This window comes from Trachemys scripta, chromosome 14 (assembly GCF_013100865.1).
Source record: "Trachemys scripta elegans isolate TJP31775 chromosome 14, CAS_Tse_1.0, whole genome shotgun sequence".
NCBI lineage: Eukaryota > Metazoa > Chordata > Testudines > Emydidae > Trachemys > Trachemys scripta.
In genome coordinates, this window is record NC_048311.1 from 16,810,866 (window position 1) to 16,827,491 (window position 16,626).

General features: G+C 47.2%; 1 protein-coding gene across 5 annotated transcripts in view; it reads left to right on the forward strand.

The window, feature by feature from the left end:
- LOC117887347 overlaps window positions 1-16,626 on the forward strand; it is a 69,366-nt gene that overhangs the window by 38,962 nt on the left and 13,778 nt on the right. Inside the window, exon 1 of one of the 5 annotated variants that reach the window (XM_034789873.1) lies at window positions 12,677-12,913. The exons of 3 other annotated variants lie outside the window; for them this stretch is intronic. The gene's annotated coding sequence lies outside the window, so the exon portion shown is untranslated. Of the gene's footprint in view, window positions 1-12,676; window positions 12,914-16,153; window positions 16,193-16,626 lie in introns of those variants that run through there. One more of the 5 variants, XM_034789878.1, reaches the window with a different exon arrangement.

Here is a 16,626-nt window from a genome sequence, read left to right on the forward strand (position 1 = left end):
ACAATGAGATCACAGTGCAGGATTGGGACCTGAGAGATGAGCATGTTGAATCTGATGCACTCTGAGCCAGAAATGACCCATAACTCTTGATGGTGGGGGGGCAATTTAAAGGTGTGTGGGGGGGCACATGATCGCCCCATGTCCCCTTTCGTGCCCCCCCCCCCGTGCCTTCCACACCTGCTCCAAGCCAGCACCAACTTGCCTCTGCTCCCCTCACAGCTCCTTCCCACTTACTTCTCCCATTGCCTCCCCGCTGTGGGCACGGCCCAGGCCAGAGAGGGCTGCGGACACCTACTGCCAAGCAGGTAACTGTTGCTGTGGGCGAGGAAGGGACAGGCTGCTAGCCCATGATTGTTCATGGAGGAGACTTGATTTCCCTTCACCTGTATCTCACAGAGCAGGGAGCTGAGGTGCTATGTGGGGGGGGGTCACGTGGGGTCATGTGCACGCCCCAGATTTCTGCCAGGGTGGGAGTGGGGCTGAGCGGGGCATGCCTGAGAAAGGCACCTAGCACTCCCACTGACCTCTGCTAGGAGGTGCCCATAGCAGGGAAGAGAGACGGGGCTGGCAGTCCACCCATATGCAGCTATAGCTATGCAAGACACCTACAGTAGAAGACAATGGAATATTTTTTAGTTCCTCGGAGCTTACTATTCATACCAGAAACAAGGGCAATAATCAAAGGACATCCCCTAATAGGTCTCCCCGGTATGATGTTCAACTCCCCTGGTGATGATCAGAAGCTTGTAGGACCAAGGCCATAATGTGCAACTTCCAAAGTATAGAAAGTTTTGAACTAAACTACTTGGCTCTGTGCCCCTTTAACCAATCCTGTAAATAACTGTAATCAAAACACAAATACAAGTTGATTTGTTTTATAATGCAATGGATCAATGTCTTCTGCTAAAATGAGAATTGCTGGCTGTGGTGTCATTTTAGCACCCAATCTACTCAATGATATGAAAGATTTTCACATAGAAATTAAAGAGCCATTAAATCAACTTACTGGCAAGTGGGAAATTATTTCTCGACAATTTTAGTCTCTGGATTCTTTCTGTCTGCTGACTGAAGAGAAGGTTTTAACCAGACAGGATATTGTAGTCACCGTTTTGATTTCTGTCTTAATTATTATAGTTGGAAAGAAGACTAAAAATGGTTTTAAAATGGTTTAAAGATTGTAGATAAACAAGGTTTCGGGATTCTTTTCTGGCAATTGAGGCCTTTAGTACGAAGGACGGTTGTGCTTTATCCTTCCACCTCTTAGGGTTCAAAATCTGAATTACAATAATTAGCAAATCTGAATGGGTTTCAATTTTCCATTTTGGGGGTAACCAATGCATGGGGAATATCTAGAGAGAAACATGGAAATAAGGCGAAAGATTGCATCAGCAGCAGGACATAGGTCATTCCAGAAGCCAAGTTCTTCCATCAGTTCTGCAGTAGGGTGAATGTTTATTTCTTTAAATCTATAGAAATGCTAGCAAAGGCACCTATCTATCTGGTCTAAGCTTTCTTCACATAACTCAGAAACATATCCTACATACAGCAGTATAATTTTAAGAGAACCACCAACCACCTCTGAGCACTGTAAATAGTGAAATCCCCCACTTTTGTGATTACCACCTTTAAACACCGGGGGAGGGGGGAAAGGGGGAAGAGGAGTCTCGCAACATCCACTGAAGATGATCAGATGCGAAGGAAGTGATTAAGGAAGCAAAGACTAGCACCCAGTCCCGTGTTTCATTTCATGTGCTTGGTAGAAGCTCTTGCCACACAAGAGCCAAAAGGAATGGGCAGAAAGACACAACTCGAGCTGTAGAAGCACAAGGTGTTGGATGAAAATGTTTATACCAGAAGGGCTCCTACTCCAGGAGACAAAAATGGCAAACAAATGGGTTTAAATGAAGTGTGGGAGGAAGCCTGGGAGAGCTCCCAGCCCTAAAACTTGAGAGCAGATAGTCAAAGGGAAATGCATCCCTCTGATCGTAGGAGGGCAATCCCCTCTGTCCCGGAGCCTGAGTCTGCAAGTTGCATTGCAGCCCTTACTCATGTAAACCTTCTGCCAGGTGAAGCCAGCAGCAACAAGGGCCGGGTTCAGTATCTAGGGGTTCCTTTTCAACAATACAACACAGAACCGTCTCAAGCCCCCACCCAGTGACCTGGGACAATTACAAGTACCCCCTGGGCACCTCTAAGAGGCAGTACTTCCCCACTTGCAAGCACAGAGTCTGAGTTTAGCAAAAACTATTAATAAAAGGAGGGAATTAACTCAGCATTAATTTGGGAAAACACCACAACCAGGGTTCATAAACACAAACCATGAGCAAAAGACCCATCCTCAAATAAGTGTCCTTTCCCCTCAGGGTCTTAAATCCAGCAACCCAAAAGTCCCTTTAGTGTGCCTGTACCTTCTCTGTACCCCCACTCACAGTTGCTGTCCTTGGCCAGTGCAGTCACAGAGTTCAGAGGTTCACCCGCAGAGTTCACCTCCCACCCTGTGTGGAAGGCAGGGGTGTGGGAGTAAGGAGGCACCTTATACTCTGCACTGCTCAGGCACTCGCTCATCGCCCCAATGGCCGATTGCCACGCCTCTACGGGGCTCTTCGCTGACCCTCTCCATCAGCTTTTCTGCTGGCCGCTTGCCATGCCTCTCCGCCAGCTGCCCTGCTGGTCGTGCCTTTTGTTAGGTGCAAATTCCTAAAGTTTGTGTTTGTATTATCATTGTTTATTGTATTTGGGTGGTATCCATGTTATAATCCAAAATGGAGTATTGGTCATGTGACACGAGGGTTAGCTAGAATGCTTCCTGCCCTTTTCAACAGTCAGCAGTGGTACAATGGTAAACAAGTACCAGCTCAAACCAGTTTTGTGCGGGGATTCCACGGGGTTTCTCCCCTTAGAATCTTTATAAGGCCGGCAGTTACCTCAGGTAGGGGCTGCCCATCCTAGAGGCAGGTGCACGCGTCTTGCTCCAACAGACTGTGGAAGTAGAGAAAGAACTGACAGTGATTTGAAGGGGATGTCAATGCAAACAGTCTCTGTTAGCAAGAGTCAGGCTAGCTGTAACCCTAATAACACAAGATTTGTAGAAGCAAGGATTGTGTGAGGCGAGAGGGAAAGAACTGTGTGAGAAGTTGTTACGACCTTGTGTTAGATATGATGGAATGTAGACTAGAGACTAAATAAGTGAGAAAAATAAGTTATCAGGATGACCTATGTATAAACAAAATGCAGCTGTTGCTCATTATTGTCTGTGACAAAGGTATAAATGCTTGATGTAATTGTTTACCTGTAGAGAGACCTGTTTAGCTCTCTCCCTCCACACAATTGCTATAGATAATAAAGTATCTGATTTGCTGCACCGAACCTAAGAGTGAGAACTCTGTTTTTCTCCGACAATTTGGGGGCTCATCCGGGATGGCAACGCCTGCGGAGACACTGGCAGCTACTGCGGATCGTTCCCCTTCGAACTCCATGGCACCACAATAGAGGTAAGAGACCTTTTGAAGTCTCTATAGGGGTGTCGGAAGAGGACTGTCCATGGGGCCATCTGTCCCTGTTGGGCTTATGCCATCTGAACTTATTGACTGTGCAGCAAGATCAGATGCAGAGCGGTGCTGGGGAACTGTTTTGCCACACCCAATAAGGTTAATGCATAAGGGAAATGCATGAGATATGCACTGGTGCTGAGGGGTTGTTACCGCGTCATAAGGGAAAGTGTATTGAGTCCGGACATAAGGTACAGATGTATCGTGGTATTTAGAAACAGAGGCCTTGGTGTGTGTGTGTGTGTACACCAGTGTGAATGAGAGTCACCGGAAGATGCCCAGAGTATTCTGCGAAGCAGTAGCTCGTGACCAGAAATATTCTAAAGCAAGCCCGGTGACTCCGCCTAGAGGATCGGTAAAAGATCCGACCCACGGTGGGCTGTCTCTGCCTGGCATCGTCCGGCGAGGAAGCTGCCTGGATCTAGGAGTGTGTGAACCCATCTTCCCTCCCCTTCTCCTCTCCGTGTGAGCCACTGACAGTCTGATCATCTCACTGGAAGCAATGAGAGTAAACGGCAGCATCTCTCGGAGACTAGCCGATGCTCTTTGCTGAAGGGAGGTGTAGGAGGGTCGTGGCCATCCTCGTTAGCCTCTCCTGTGTGAGTGCCCTGTAGGGTGAGATCCTTAGTTTATGAGCCGCTAGCAGACAGGGCATTCTCCCAGTGTATGATTGGAACATAGGTGGGGAACAGTCTAAGCATTCCCCCTCACCCGCTAAGGGCACCCCAGCATATTACATGTACGTACATTATGGTCCTAAAACCTGCAGATATTTAAAAAATTGGAATCTTTACACTCGTGAAAATCCATCTAAATAATGCCCACTATAAGGTACCTTCGATTTAGATAAACTTACATACCTCAGAGGAACCCTTACATCACCAAAAGCCTCTGATACACAGTGGGAGCAATTTGTCTATTGGGGGAGGAAGCAACAAAGAGACCCCATGAGTCTCGGGTGTGGAGTCTAAAGGACTCCCAGGAAAAATTAAAAACTCAAGTACAGGATTTAAAACTTAAATGTAAGGCATCCGGATGTTTTCCTGCTCAAGCAATTCCTTCTGCTCCTCTTTATCCCCAATTAGTTAAGGCTGAGAGTGAGGAGGAAGCTGCTGAGAACATTGTAGATTTTTTCAGCAATGTTCCATGGCCGCAGCCTTTGCCTCCCTCTGCTCCCCCTCCGCAGGCTGTGCCTGCTAGCGAGTTTCACCCGATAGTGACAGTTTCACCGCAGCGTTTATCCAGGGCCGGCTTTAGGCTAATTTGCCCGATTCCCCAGAATTGGGCCCTGCTCCTTAGGCGCCTCTTAAATTTTTTTACTCACCCCAGCAGGCGGCGGCGGTCCGCTCCGGGGTCTTTGGTGGCCCCGCTCCCCTGGCCAGAGCTCTGGCCGGAGCTCGGGAGCCCCATGACCCTGCGACCCTGGCCGGAGCGCCACAAGCCCCATGGCCCCGCTCTCCCAGCTGGAGCTCTGGCCAGAGCACGACAGCTCCGCGGCCCCGCTCTCCTGGCTGGAGCTCCGGCTGGAGTGCGGCGGCCCCACGACCCCAGCCGGAGCGCAGCAAGCCCCGCGACCCCTGTTCCCCGGCCAGCAATCCGAAGTGCCGCTGAAGACTGGGAGCGCTGCCCAGTGAGTACAAGCCCCAGGAATTGGGCCCCACACTTGCTAAAGCCGGCCCTGCGTGTATCAACTGCACAAATTGTTCTTTCTTCTCCTGTGAGAGAATCCTCCTCTTCACCTCAAAGGAGTGATTCTGAGCCCTCCAGTAGCTCGCCCGACCCTGGTCCTTCTGATGAAGGTGTCCGTTACTTTACTAGATGCCAGGCACAAACACTCTGGGCTCCTTTAAGAGAATTGCCTGGGGCTGTGGGGGAGTTGGTTACAGTGCATGCCCCTTGGACACTAGGGGATCTTAGAAACTTGGTAAAGGAATTTCCTAATGTCAGGGAGGAGCTAGAAAAATTTAGAGAAGTGCTCCGGACAGTGATTCAGTGTTATAATCCATCTTGGGTGGATATTAATCAACTCTTGCGGGTAGTTATGCCAGCCGAATTTCGACAACGGCTTTCCAGACAGGCTGATTGGCCCACTGCCGACCCTGGAATTGAGCGTGAGTTGAGCGAGGCTAGGGACCGTCTCTTTAACTCCATTATTGAGGTTTGCCCTAAGAAAATGGATTGGACAAAGATTACCAACTGTAAACAGAACAAAGGAGAGTCCCCCGCTGATTGTCTAGATAGACTGACTAAGGTCTTTGAACAACATTCGGGAATTGCTCAGCCAGCTGAAAATGCCAGAGAGGCCGTAGGGGCTGCTTTCATTCAGGGACTCTTACCGAACGTTCGGCAACAGTTAAGGACTATCTGCATTGGTTGGCAAACTAAACCCCTTTCTGAATGGGTGACAGTTGCCAATCATTGTGCAGCTTGCATAGAGCAGAAGAAAATGAGTACCGAAACAAAATGTTTGGTTTTGCAGTTACAAACTTATCAAAACAAGGGCTGCGGGGGAATGAGGGGAGGACGAGGATGGGGTCGAGGACGAGGAGGAGGCCGTCTAGACTCCGGATCAGTTACCTGTCACAGCCGTTATCATCTGCCTTCAGACGCCCTGCTGTCATCGCAAAAACCTGTCTTGGTGTCATCAGGGAAGAACAGACCAACAAGGGATTGCCTCAGTGTTCCTCTCTCAATGCTCTATAAGAGCTAAGAGATAGAGGTCCTGAGCAACTGACATAAGGGTGATATATGTATGTCATACTTACCTTGTACCCCATCTGGTATTGATTTGGGTCCTGGCTTCACACCACGTGTTCACTAGGTTATTGCACCTGTAAAAGAATACGTTTCAGTTAATGTTTATTTACTTCCCTGTGCCGGCTTTGTGTACATCTCCCCAAATAAACATTTTTTGTTTGGTTTACATAAGCTGTCTTCACTTGTATCATTATAGGAAGGGGTGGGGGAATTACATGGTAGAGGGTGATAACCAATCAGATGATAGATGCTAGTCTCACAGTAAAGGACGGAGAGCTCATTTATTGTTAGGGGGCTCCCTGCTTCCATATCCATTCTAGTTCTTGTACCTAACACTCTCCGCCACCCACCCTGTTAGCCACTTGCCCACACCTCTCCACTAGCTGCCCACTCGCCAAGATGTCTTCAGGGCCCCCCCACACACTTAACACAACTCTCAGTGATTCCAGCTATTAGTGGGCTAACATTCACGGCTGGTGCATACTGGGCCATTTCTTGTCATTGAGACACTGTCCCAAACTAGGTCTAATATTTAGACTTAGATAACAGTGATTTCAGCTCTTCAGCATGTAACAAGACTCTCAATTGAGTCTAAATTAGCTCTTTTATTATACCATGGAGAAAAGAAGAATCAAGTACTTATCCACACCCTCTCTCTCAACTCATTGGGCTTGGGAACCCATGTACTCTGCCTAGCGAGTACTGTTCAGTTGAGGGTGAGTCCCTCCATTGGGGTATGCCAGGTACAGTTCTGCTGCCCTCGGTTCACACAACAAGGATAGCAACCTTCCATTACTCCTGCCCCAATAACAAGGAGACTGGGGATCCAACACAGTGATCATTTGGGCAAGCAGTCCCATCATGCTGAGCACCTAGGCAGGGTGGGTGTGTCCATGCAAATGAGATCAGCTTCTGAAGTCTTTTTCCACAGCTCACCACTAGATGTCAGGGGAGAGCTCATCCAGACTTTGCTTACACTTACACACACAATTCCATTGACGTCACTGGGACGGCTCGTGTGGATGTGTTTCAGGAAAAGGCAACCCGTTTGCTGACTCAAGTGTCTGTTCACTTCAGTATAAAATGTCCACTTGCTTTAAAACGTGCCAGCCCAGATTCATCCCCCCATGCTGGTGCACAGCATGGTTTTCATTTCTGTCAAGAAACAGGGTGAAGTCTCCCTCCACCCACAGAGCACTGTGCCACGTGGGCTTTCTCTGTGGCAAGGGACATGGGAGTGTGAGAGGCAGTGGGCCTGGGCCATGGCTTGGGGAAACCCCTGCATAAGAGGTGCATTGTGGGTCACTATCACTAGCACAACTCACTGGCTATCTGACTGCTCTATATACCATCCTCTCAACTCCATGCATAGGTCCCTGGACAAAGCCTGTTTATCTGGGTGTTGTGTTGGAGGACAAGAACTTGCTCTTGTGTGGCCAAAGATCGACAGAGTCAGGAGTTGGAACCCAGAACTCCCACATCTCGTGTTCTAGACCAAACTCTCCAGCCTCCCTGTTCCACTCAAGGTGTGTTCATCCCCAAACTTCCCAAGCAGCGACTCCCAGCTTGGGATTTCTTTTTCAATCCTCTGCCTTCTACTGGTGGATACACAACCATGTTGAGTCAGTTTCTGTCCCAGGGGCCCACTTGGGATCCTAGTACTACGTGCTAGGAATTAGCAACTGTGGGCCAGATCCTCCAAGGTATTTAGGGTCCTAAATCAATGAAATCAGTTCAGGTTATACAACTAAATGCCTTTGAGGATCTGGGCCCATTTGCCTCAGAATATGACCGTACAATAAAGCACTTTGAAATGTGGCAGAATCTTTCTAATGGAATCCACCATTATTACTTAAATCCACCACTCTTTGCCACTCTTCCGTCTCCACGGCACATTGAACCAGATTAGAGTCCAGAAATGGCTTTCCAGGATTTCTTTTTCTATCATCTCTTGCTGTACATAAACGTGGCAGTGCAAACAGCAGGCACGAGAGCAGGGCATCATGTGTTTTGAGTCTATGCTTGCATAAGTTTAAAATAATTCTTTAGTCTGTATATTCTCTAAGGAATAGAGATCCAAAGACCAGTGAGATACTAGTTGAGGTAACTGGTTAATTAACTAAAATATGTAACGATAACATCTTTCTCAGAGTGGCCAGTAACAGATGCTTCAAAGGAAGGTGCAAGAAACACCAGACTGTACAATTATGGAATAACCAATCGCTAGGTGAAGTTCTTTCTTGAGCCCCATCAGAAGTGATTGATTTCTGCCCAGAAGCATAAGGGATTCTAGTAGAGCTGCTCTTTTCTGCAAGAATATGTTGATTTTGATGAAATTTAATTTTAATTTAATTCAATTTCAACATTTTTGGAACCAAATGTTTTGATTTTTCATTTCAAAAAATTTTCATTTTGAAATGTGTTAGAAAAAAATTAAAAATCTAAAAAGTAAAAACTGAAATGAAATGGTTCAATTGATCTCAAAACAAATATTTTTGAAAATCATGGGATGCTTCAAAACTCGACATTTTATTCTGACTCGTCATGAAAACAAATTCTGAAATAGGAGAATTTCTCACAAAATGGAAATTCCAGTTCCTGCACAGCTCCAGGTTATAGAGCTTAACAATATTTTCCTAGCTAATGTAACTCTGTAACTCGTTATCTATATAAATGTCTGGTTTTTTTGTGTCCCACTAAGATCTTGGACTCAATTATATCCTTGAGTCAAAGAGTTCCACAGGTTAATCATTCTTTTTGCATAAAAAAGTTATAACCTCAATGTGATGCCTTTCAAGTACATTGAATGTTATGTTGTTCTTGTAATATGAGAAAGTAAATCGAAGCGCACGTATATGACTTAATAGCCCTGATTGTTTCCCATGTGTCTGAGCAGTTCAAATTTTTCCATCGATTGAAGCCAGTGGACTTACACTAGGTAGGACTTTTGTCCCATTTAGTTTAATTAAAGCTCTGAAAGAAGATTTAAAATGCTCAGTATGCAAAATGACAACTGAAATTCATGGATACCTGGAGTGCTGACCTATACCATTTCTAGTCTGCCTAGCAATATCTTGGGTTAGTTAGTTGTTTTTTTTCTAATTGGTTCCTGCTTGCATTACTAAACCCTAGACCGCCACTCTACTGAAACTGGTAAACACAGTCAGAGTAACTTTAGCCTTTGGAAGCTTGTGTTCACTACTGCCACTTTATGGGTTTTAAAAAAAATCACATGGGCTGACTTACTGGAAACACTTTATATCCCTTTGTTTATCAGTCACAAATAGCTTGTTATAAATGAGCCAGCCTAATATGAATGATCGAGTTCAAGATAAATGTGCTTTCACTTTCAGGATGGCAAACAGATTAGATCATCCTATTTTGCAGTTTTATGGCTCGTTTCACTCAGAAAGATACCAGAGGGCTTCATGAACTAGGGGTACACACAATACCAATGAAGTGCAGCCATCTTGGGGGAGGAAGAGGGTAGCAGCTAGGTAGCTAACTGACATGCAGCACATTGTACAGTATCAGAAGAAGGGCCAAAGGCACTGGGGGAAACAGTGTGATAGGGCAATGAATGTCCGTTCAGATGGGATGGGATGCTGGTTAGTTTGGTTTCATCTAAACATCCCCCATCACCACCGTCCCATACACAGAGTAAATCACATGAAATTTAATTTATCTATTTCTGAAGGATGAAGGGCTGAAAACCCAAAACATGACCAAGGCAAATGGCATTCAAGCGTCTGCAGAAGAAAGGGCTCTCCACTTCCTGTACAGCAGTGATTACCACCCAAGGCAAGTGCCCGGCATTTTCTGTGATGCCTCCTTTGAAGCAAAAAGGGGGCATGTGAAATGGACCAATAGCAGATGGCTGAGTGAAGGCCTGATACAAAAAGTTGGGCTGAAGCTCTTATGAGACAGTATAACAACTATTACAGATAGTAAGAAACCTCTCTACTGCCACCACCACTAAAATAAGTCCATTTAATCGCTATTCTCTATCTAAAAGGATTCTGAGTTCTCCTGTATGATCCTTCTAAGTCACCTTCTTTACCCTTCTTAAAATGAATTAAGCAGGGCCGTCCTTAGACATATGCAGCATAGGGGGCTGCGTAAGGCACCAGAAAATTTGGGGCACCACGAGGATCAGGGATGGCGTTTTTGTGGTGGGCGGCCAGGGTGGATGCCCAGGGTGCCGTGCACTGGCCTGACCCGATGCTCCATGCGCACCGAAGCCAAGCAGCCACAGCGCTGGTTCCTCTCTGGCCCAACCCCTCCCTCCGGCTGCTCTCGGACAGCGGGCCCTGGGCTGCCCTCTTCCTCCCCCCCGCCCCTGCCCACTTTCTCCTCTCGGCCAGTTGGCCGTCAGCTGAGGACTCCTGCTAGTGACGGGGGTGGAGAGGAGCTCTCAGCCTCCGCGGCTCCACTCTGGCCCCAAGGGCTTGTACCACTTGGTGCTGTGAGGGAGGCTCAGCTCAGCGCCAGGCCCGGGGGTTTCTGGTTGCCGCGCTGCGGACAGCTGGGCTCCCCCGTAGCATGACCCCCGCCTCCTCCCTGCACTCTCAGGCCCCTGCCGGGGGTGGGGCAGCGTTGGTGGGAGGGTGCTGCACATGCAGCTCCCCCTCCTGCCCCGGGTGCCCGCTCCGACCCTGCCATTATTCAAATGCGGAGGCCGGGAAGCATGGAGTTCCCGGACCACGCTGGGCAGGAGGCGTCACCCTCACCCAGTGGACAGACACCCTGATCAGTGGGTGCTCCTTGTTCCAGGTAAGCCACCTCGGCCCAGGCCCCAAGGAGCAACTGGAGACCCACTTCCCCCTGCCCCATGCCCCCCACCATCAGGGCGGTTCACTATCCTTTGCTGCCTGTCAGCAATGGGGTGGGGGGTGGGGACATAGTCCATCAGCATTATAGGTGCTTAATTTGTTTAAACTGGTTTTAATAAAGTGCATGTGGCAAGTTTTCCAACACTGTAAACTTACATTTGTGTTGCTAAGAGCACGTTGAGCATAGGGGTACAGTGTAGGGCCCCATAAATCCTAAAGACGTCCCTGGCATTATGTTGTAATAAGCAAACCAAACATAAACTGTAAACATCATATTAAGTAGAAATGGACAATGAACAAATATAGCGTCCAGATGCAGAACTGAACTTCTCCAGAATCGGCAGTGTTTGGATCTGACCTTTTGCTTCTGACTCATCTCTCATATTAAGGATGAGTTATCCGAGTTAGTTCTATAGACTCTTGCTGTACATAAACGTGGCAGTGCAAACAGCAGGCACGAGAGCAGGGCAACATGTGTTCTGAGTCTACGCTTTGCATGAATCCCTCATCCCATTCCCATTCCCTGCATGCTGCCTCGGAAGGTTTCATTGGTCGGGGACGCAGCTGAGATCCACAGGAAACATTTGGTTCAAACCATACGCTGGCAGCCCAAAGCACTGCCGGAGAGACTGCTGTGCCTGAGCCTCCACTGGTTTGTTGTTTGTCTTTCTAGAAACCAATACACGCCCCTCTTGTTCACTGATGTCAGTAGTAGTTAATGCTTAACTTTTCCTCCAGGGATCTCAAAGCACTTTACAAACACTGGGGATGATTCTGCTTGGGTCCCTGAGTATTTCACTTGAGTAAGGAATGCAGCCTCCCAATACCTTTGTGAACCATTTTAGAGATGGGTGAACTGAGGCATGCAAAGGCCACATGACAGAGGTGAGGCAATAAGGAATAGAACCCAGGAGTCACTGCTCAAACCCATCGAGCTGCACTCCCTCCCTCAAGAGGACATTGCAGAATAATGCTACATACTGTTTTCATTTAAACAATAACAATACTTGTATAGATAGTGCTGCTCATCAGTAGATCTCAAATCGTCCTGCCATGGCTGGTGAGCATCGTTTTACAAATAGAGAAACTGAGACTCAGGGAAGTTCACTAGACTTACCCAGTCACACAGCCAATCAGTGGCAGAGCTAGAAAGAAGCCTCCGGGAATAGGGGTCCTAGTCTGATATCCAGTGCAGGTCCAATACACTCTACTGTTATTCCCCCAGTGCTTAAGGTTATGGCACCAGCCGAGCACCCATGTAAGAACCAGTTCTACAAATACAGATAATGTGCTTAATTAAGACACTGAGTCATTTCTCCCTTTTTGCCGCAGTTGGGTCCTTCCCACAACTCGACAGCCACTGGCATAGCCTCACCTTTTCTTGACCTGTACAATGATTTCTAATTCCTCTACCTGTATCCAGCATTGAAAGATAGTAACAGTTCATATTTAATTAGGTAAAAGTGCTGGCTAGAAGAATGAAAGCGAAAGTTCCTTGGAGTTACGATGGGAAATCCAGTGCTTTCATTTCATCATGTACCCCGAGTTCAAGGGTAAACAGCACAAAGCAGGAAAATCGCAGCTTCCACGCACCTGCCAGGCTCTGAAAACAACCCCATGGGCCGAAGCAGCTGCAGAATAAACTGGAGTGGGAAAGCTTATAGCTTACAGCTGAAGTCCTCCTCTTGCAAGATTCCCAGCTGCTGGAAGTGACTTTACGAGGGAATGAAGCAGTCAGGGATCGAAAACTTGTTTTGGATGCTTGTCAGCTTTCAGGTACTGTACTAGGTTATTCTTTTCCAGGCTCTGAACAGGTGACAGCCACATTGTTTTCTTCCATTACAAAGCTTGTGGTTTCCAGTTTAAACAGTTAGGAATTTGTATTGAAAATCTAAATCATCAGCTGAGCAGCTCACGCTTCTAGAATATATGCTGTATAAGGAAGTTCCTTGTTGCTTGTGTTCTATGCAGGTTGCTTAGGATGTGCAAACAATTCTCTGCAATCTTGAGTATTTTCCCAAATGTTTTGATCCCACAAAGATTGCTTTTGCCTGCCCCGAGATGAGACTAAGGCTATGTATTCATTGCAAAATATTTTTATGTTGTTTTGTACTTTGAGATAGTTAATTCTACACGCAAGACACTGTAGTTTTACCTCTCTTTGTAATTAGTTGAGGTCAAACACCCCTGACCTGGGATTTACCTCAACTAACTATATGAGTTAAAAATTACAGTAGGAGTTTACATTGAGATTGCTAACCATGTAAAAACACACCACTTTGTTTTGCAGTGAAGACACAACCTGTGAAACAGGTGTGCTACAAATGTTCTGCATTTGAGTGCTGCTCAGCAAAACTTTTGCATGATTCTCTCCTGTCTTTTCACCATTTATACCTGTGCAAAGTGGGTAAAAAAATGTTACCCTATCAAAATCGTCCCATCTGACAGCCACTTTACACAGGTATGAATAACCATACAAGGGGCAAAGCAGGTAGACAGGTCCTGATTATATTATATCATTATAACACATCCAGAATTTTAATCTTCAGGTGAGTGTCCCCATCATACTGATGCTATTTGTCATATATACTGTGGGGCAGTTAGGCTGGGGGGGGTCTCAGGAGGGGGCAGTTAGGGGACAAGGAACAGGGAGGCTTAGGTAGGGGGTGGGGTTCTGGAGGGCAGTTAGGAGCAGGGGTCCCAGGAGGGGGCGGTCAGGGGACAAGGAGCTGGGGAGGGGGGTTGGGAGTTCTGGGAAGGGGCTGTCAGGGGGCAGGGGTGGGGAAAGGGATCGGAGCAGTCAGGGGACAGGGAGCAGAGGGGTTTAGATGGGTCGTGAGTTCTGGGGGGGCTGTCAGGGGGTGGGGAGTGGTTGGATGGGGCGTGGGAGTCCCAGGGGTCTGTCTGGGGGTGTGGATAAGGGTTGGGGCAGTCAAGGGACACTGGTAGGGGGTAGGGTCCTAGGGGGCCAGTTAGGATGGGGGGAGGGTCTCAGGATTGGGCAGTCAGGAGACAAGAGGCAGGGAGGCTTAGGTAGGGGGTGGAGTCCTGGGGGGCAGTTAGGGGCAGGGATCCCAGGAGGGGTCAGTCAGGGGACAAGGAGCGGGATGAGGGTTGGGGGTTCTGAGGGGGGCGGGAAGTGGGCAGTACAGGGGCGGGGCTAGGGCGGGGCTCCTCCCATCCTCTTTTTTGCTTGCTGAAATATGGTAATCCTACCCCAGGCCGACTGGCTGGGGCTGGCCACTTCCTGCGGGAAGTGGACTGGCCAGGCCCCAGCTTGCTCCGCTTCCCTGGCTTCCAGGCTTGGGGGGAAAGGGAAACCTCCCCCCAGCAATCGCCGGCGACGCGGGTCATTCCACTTCCCGTAGGAAGTCGCCAGCCAGTCTTCTCCCTTTCCCCCCCCCCCGGAGTCCTGGGGGCCGGAGCCTCACACAGCTTCCCAGCGGAGGGGCTGCTTAGGGCACCAAAACAGCTAGGGATGGCCCTGCAGGGATGTATTGACTTGAAATTAACTTTTCACACAGCCTCATCTCTTTTTCTTTTAAATTCACTTTAAAGGCTGCAAGCAGTAAACAACTCTTGAGTAATATCCAGTGGTTTGAGCAAATGTGCTTTAAAATATTTGGTTGATTTTGCATTCTTTTCCATGGAGTCTAATACAGCTTCCCCACAGAATCCCGTCACCCCAGTTAATTGCTGATTTCGCTGTTTTGTTTGTCTCAGAGCCATGTTGTGTGTTGTCCTTTCCCGTCATCGTGCACGTTTCCTTTTGTAGTGTGATTGACAAGGAAAAGTGTTTTCTGCAGTTGAGTAAATGGGTCCCAATTCATTTCAAATATAACTCAGCAGGAATGACCCTTAAAGTGAATATAAATCCAGCTAGGATTGCCAGAGCGAAGCTGCAGACTTGGCGTGGCAATTCAAGGAAGGCTTTTCTGGGGCTGGTTATTTTTTGTTGACTCAACTTCCTTGTTGTCTTCAATAGCTCACATTTTGTTTAGTATTTTCCATTTGTCATATGGCGTTTATGGATTCAGTCTCACAGCTAGCAGGTACTTAGACTGGAGTGTGAGGAATTCAACAATCCCTGAATTCTTCAGCAAGTCTGATTCTGCTACTACCGAAGGGGGTCTGAAATTTGGAGCAAGTTTCCTTTCAAAAGGCTAATAGCAGCCTCCATATTTAACTGGTGATCTGCTGGGGTCTCTGTCAACCCCCAGGAAAGCAGAGATCTCCAGATCCACATCATCTATCCATTTGTTTTAGCAGACACCAAAAAGGTCATGGGATGAACACCTGATGTGCGTGTACAATGGGGGCTGTGAAATGCAGGTGCATTTATGTAGTGTAGGGGAGATCTGGAGCCTGTTAATTGTCTATCACCCTCCTAAACACCATCTCCCCTTTGTCATAAGGACATAAGAACAGCCATACTGGGTCAGACCAATGGTCCATCTAGCCCAGTATCCTGACTTCTGACAGTGACCAATGCCAGGTGCTTCAGAGGTTATGAACAGAATAGATAGTCATCAAGTGATCCATCCCCTGTAGTCCATTCCCAGCTTCTGGCAAACAGAGGCTAGGGAGACACCATCCCTACCTAATAGCCATTGATGGACCTATCCTCCATGAACTTATCTAGTTCTTTTTTGAACCCTGTTAGTGCCTTGGTCTTCACAACATCCTCTGGCAAGGAGTTCCACAGGTTGACTGTGCTCTTCCTTTTGTTTGTTTTAAACCTGCTGCCTACTAATTTCATTTGGTGACCCTTAGTTCTTGTGTTATGAAAAGGAGTAAATAACATTTCCTTATTTACTTTCTCCATGTCATGATTTTATAGAACTCTATCATATTGCCCCCATTAGTCATCTAATTCCAAGCTGAAAAGTCCCAATCTTATTGATCTCTCTTCATATGGAAGCTGTTTCATACCCATAATAATTTTTGTTGCCCTTTTCTGTACCTTGTCCAATTCCAGTATATCTTTTTTGAGATGGGGTGACCACATCTGCATGCAGTATTCAAGATGTGGGCGTACTGTGGATTTATATAGAGGTAGTATGATATTTCTGTCTTATTATCCATCCCTTTATTAATGATTCCCAGCCAGCATGCTGTTTGCTTTTTTGCCTGTCGCTGCACATTGAGTGGACGTCTTTTCCTCCATGCCCCCTTGTACAGATAGATACAGATTAGTCACTGATGTAACTTTACTGACATCAGAGGGTTACACCAGGAATGAATTTAGCTCATAGTACTTAGAACTGGTTCCCCTGACAAACCCTGCAGTCCTAAGTGTTCACTCAAGAAAAATCCCCCTGACTTCATTGGGTGCTTTGCCAGAGTAAGGGTTGCAGGACGTGACACTTTACTAATGTTGTATCAACATTGTATCTTCCCATTATTAAAAGTCTGATCTCTTTAGATTTATGCCTATTGATGGCAACAGTGCCACTGAGTTAATCTGTTTATTTCTCTCTTAATAAACA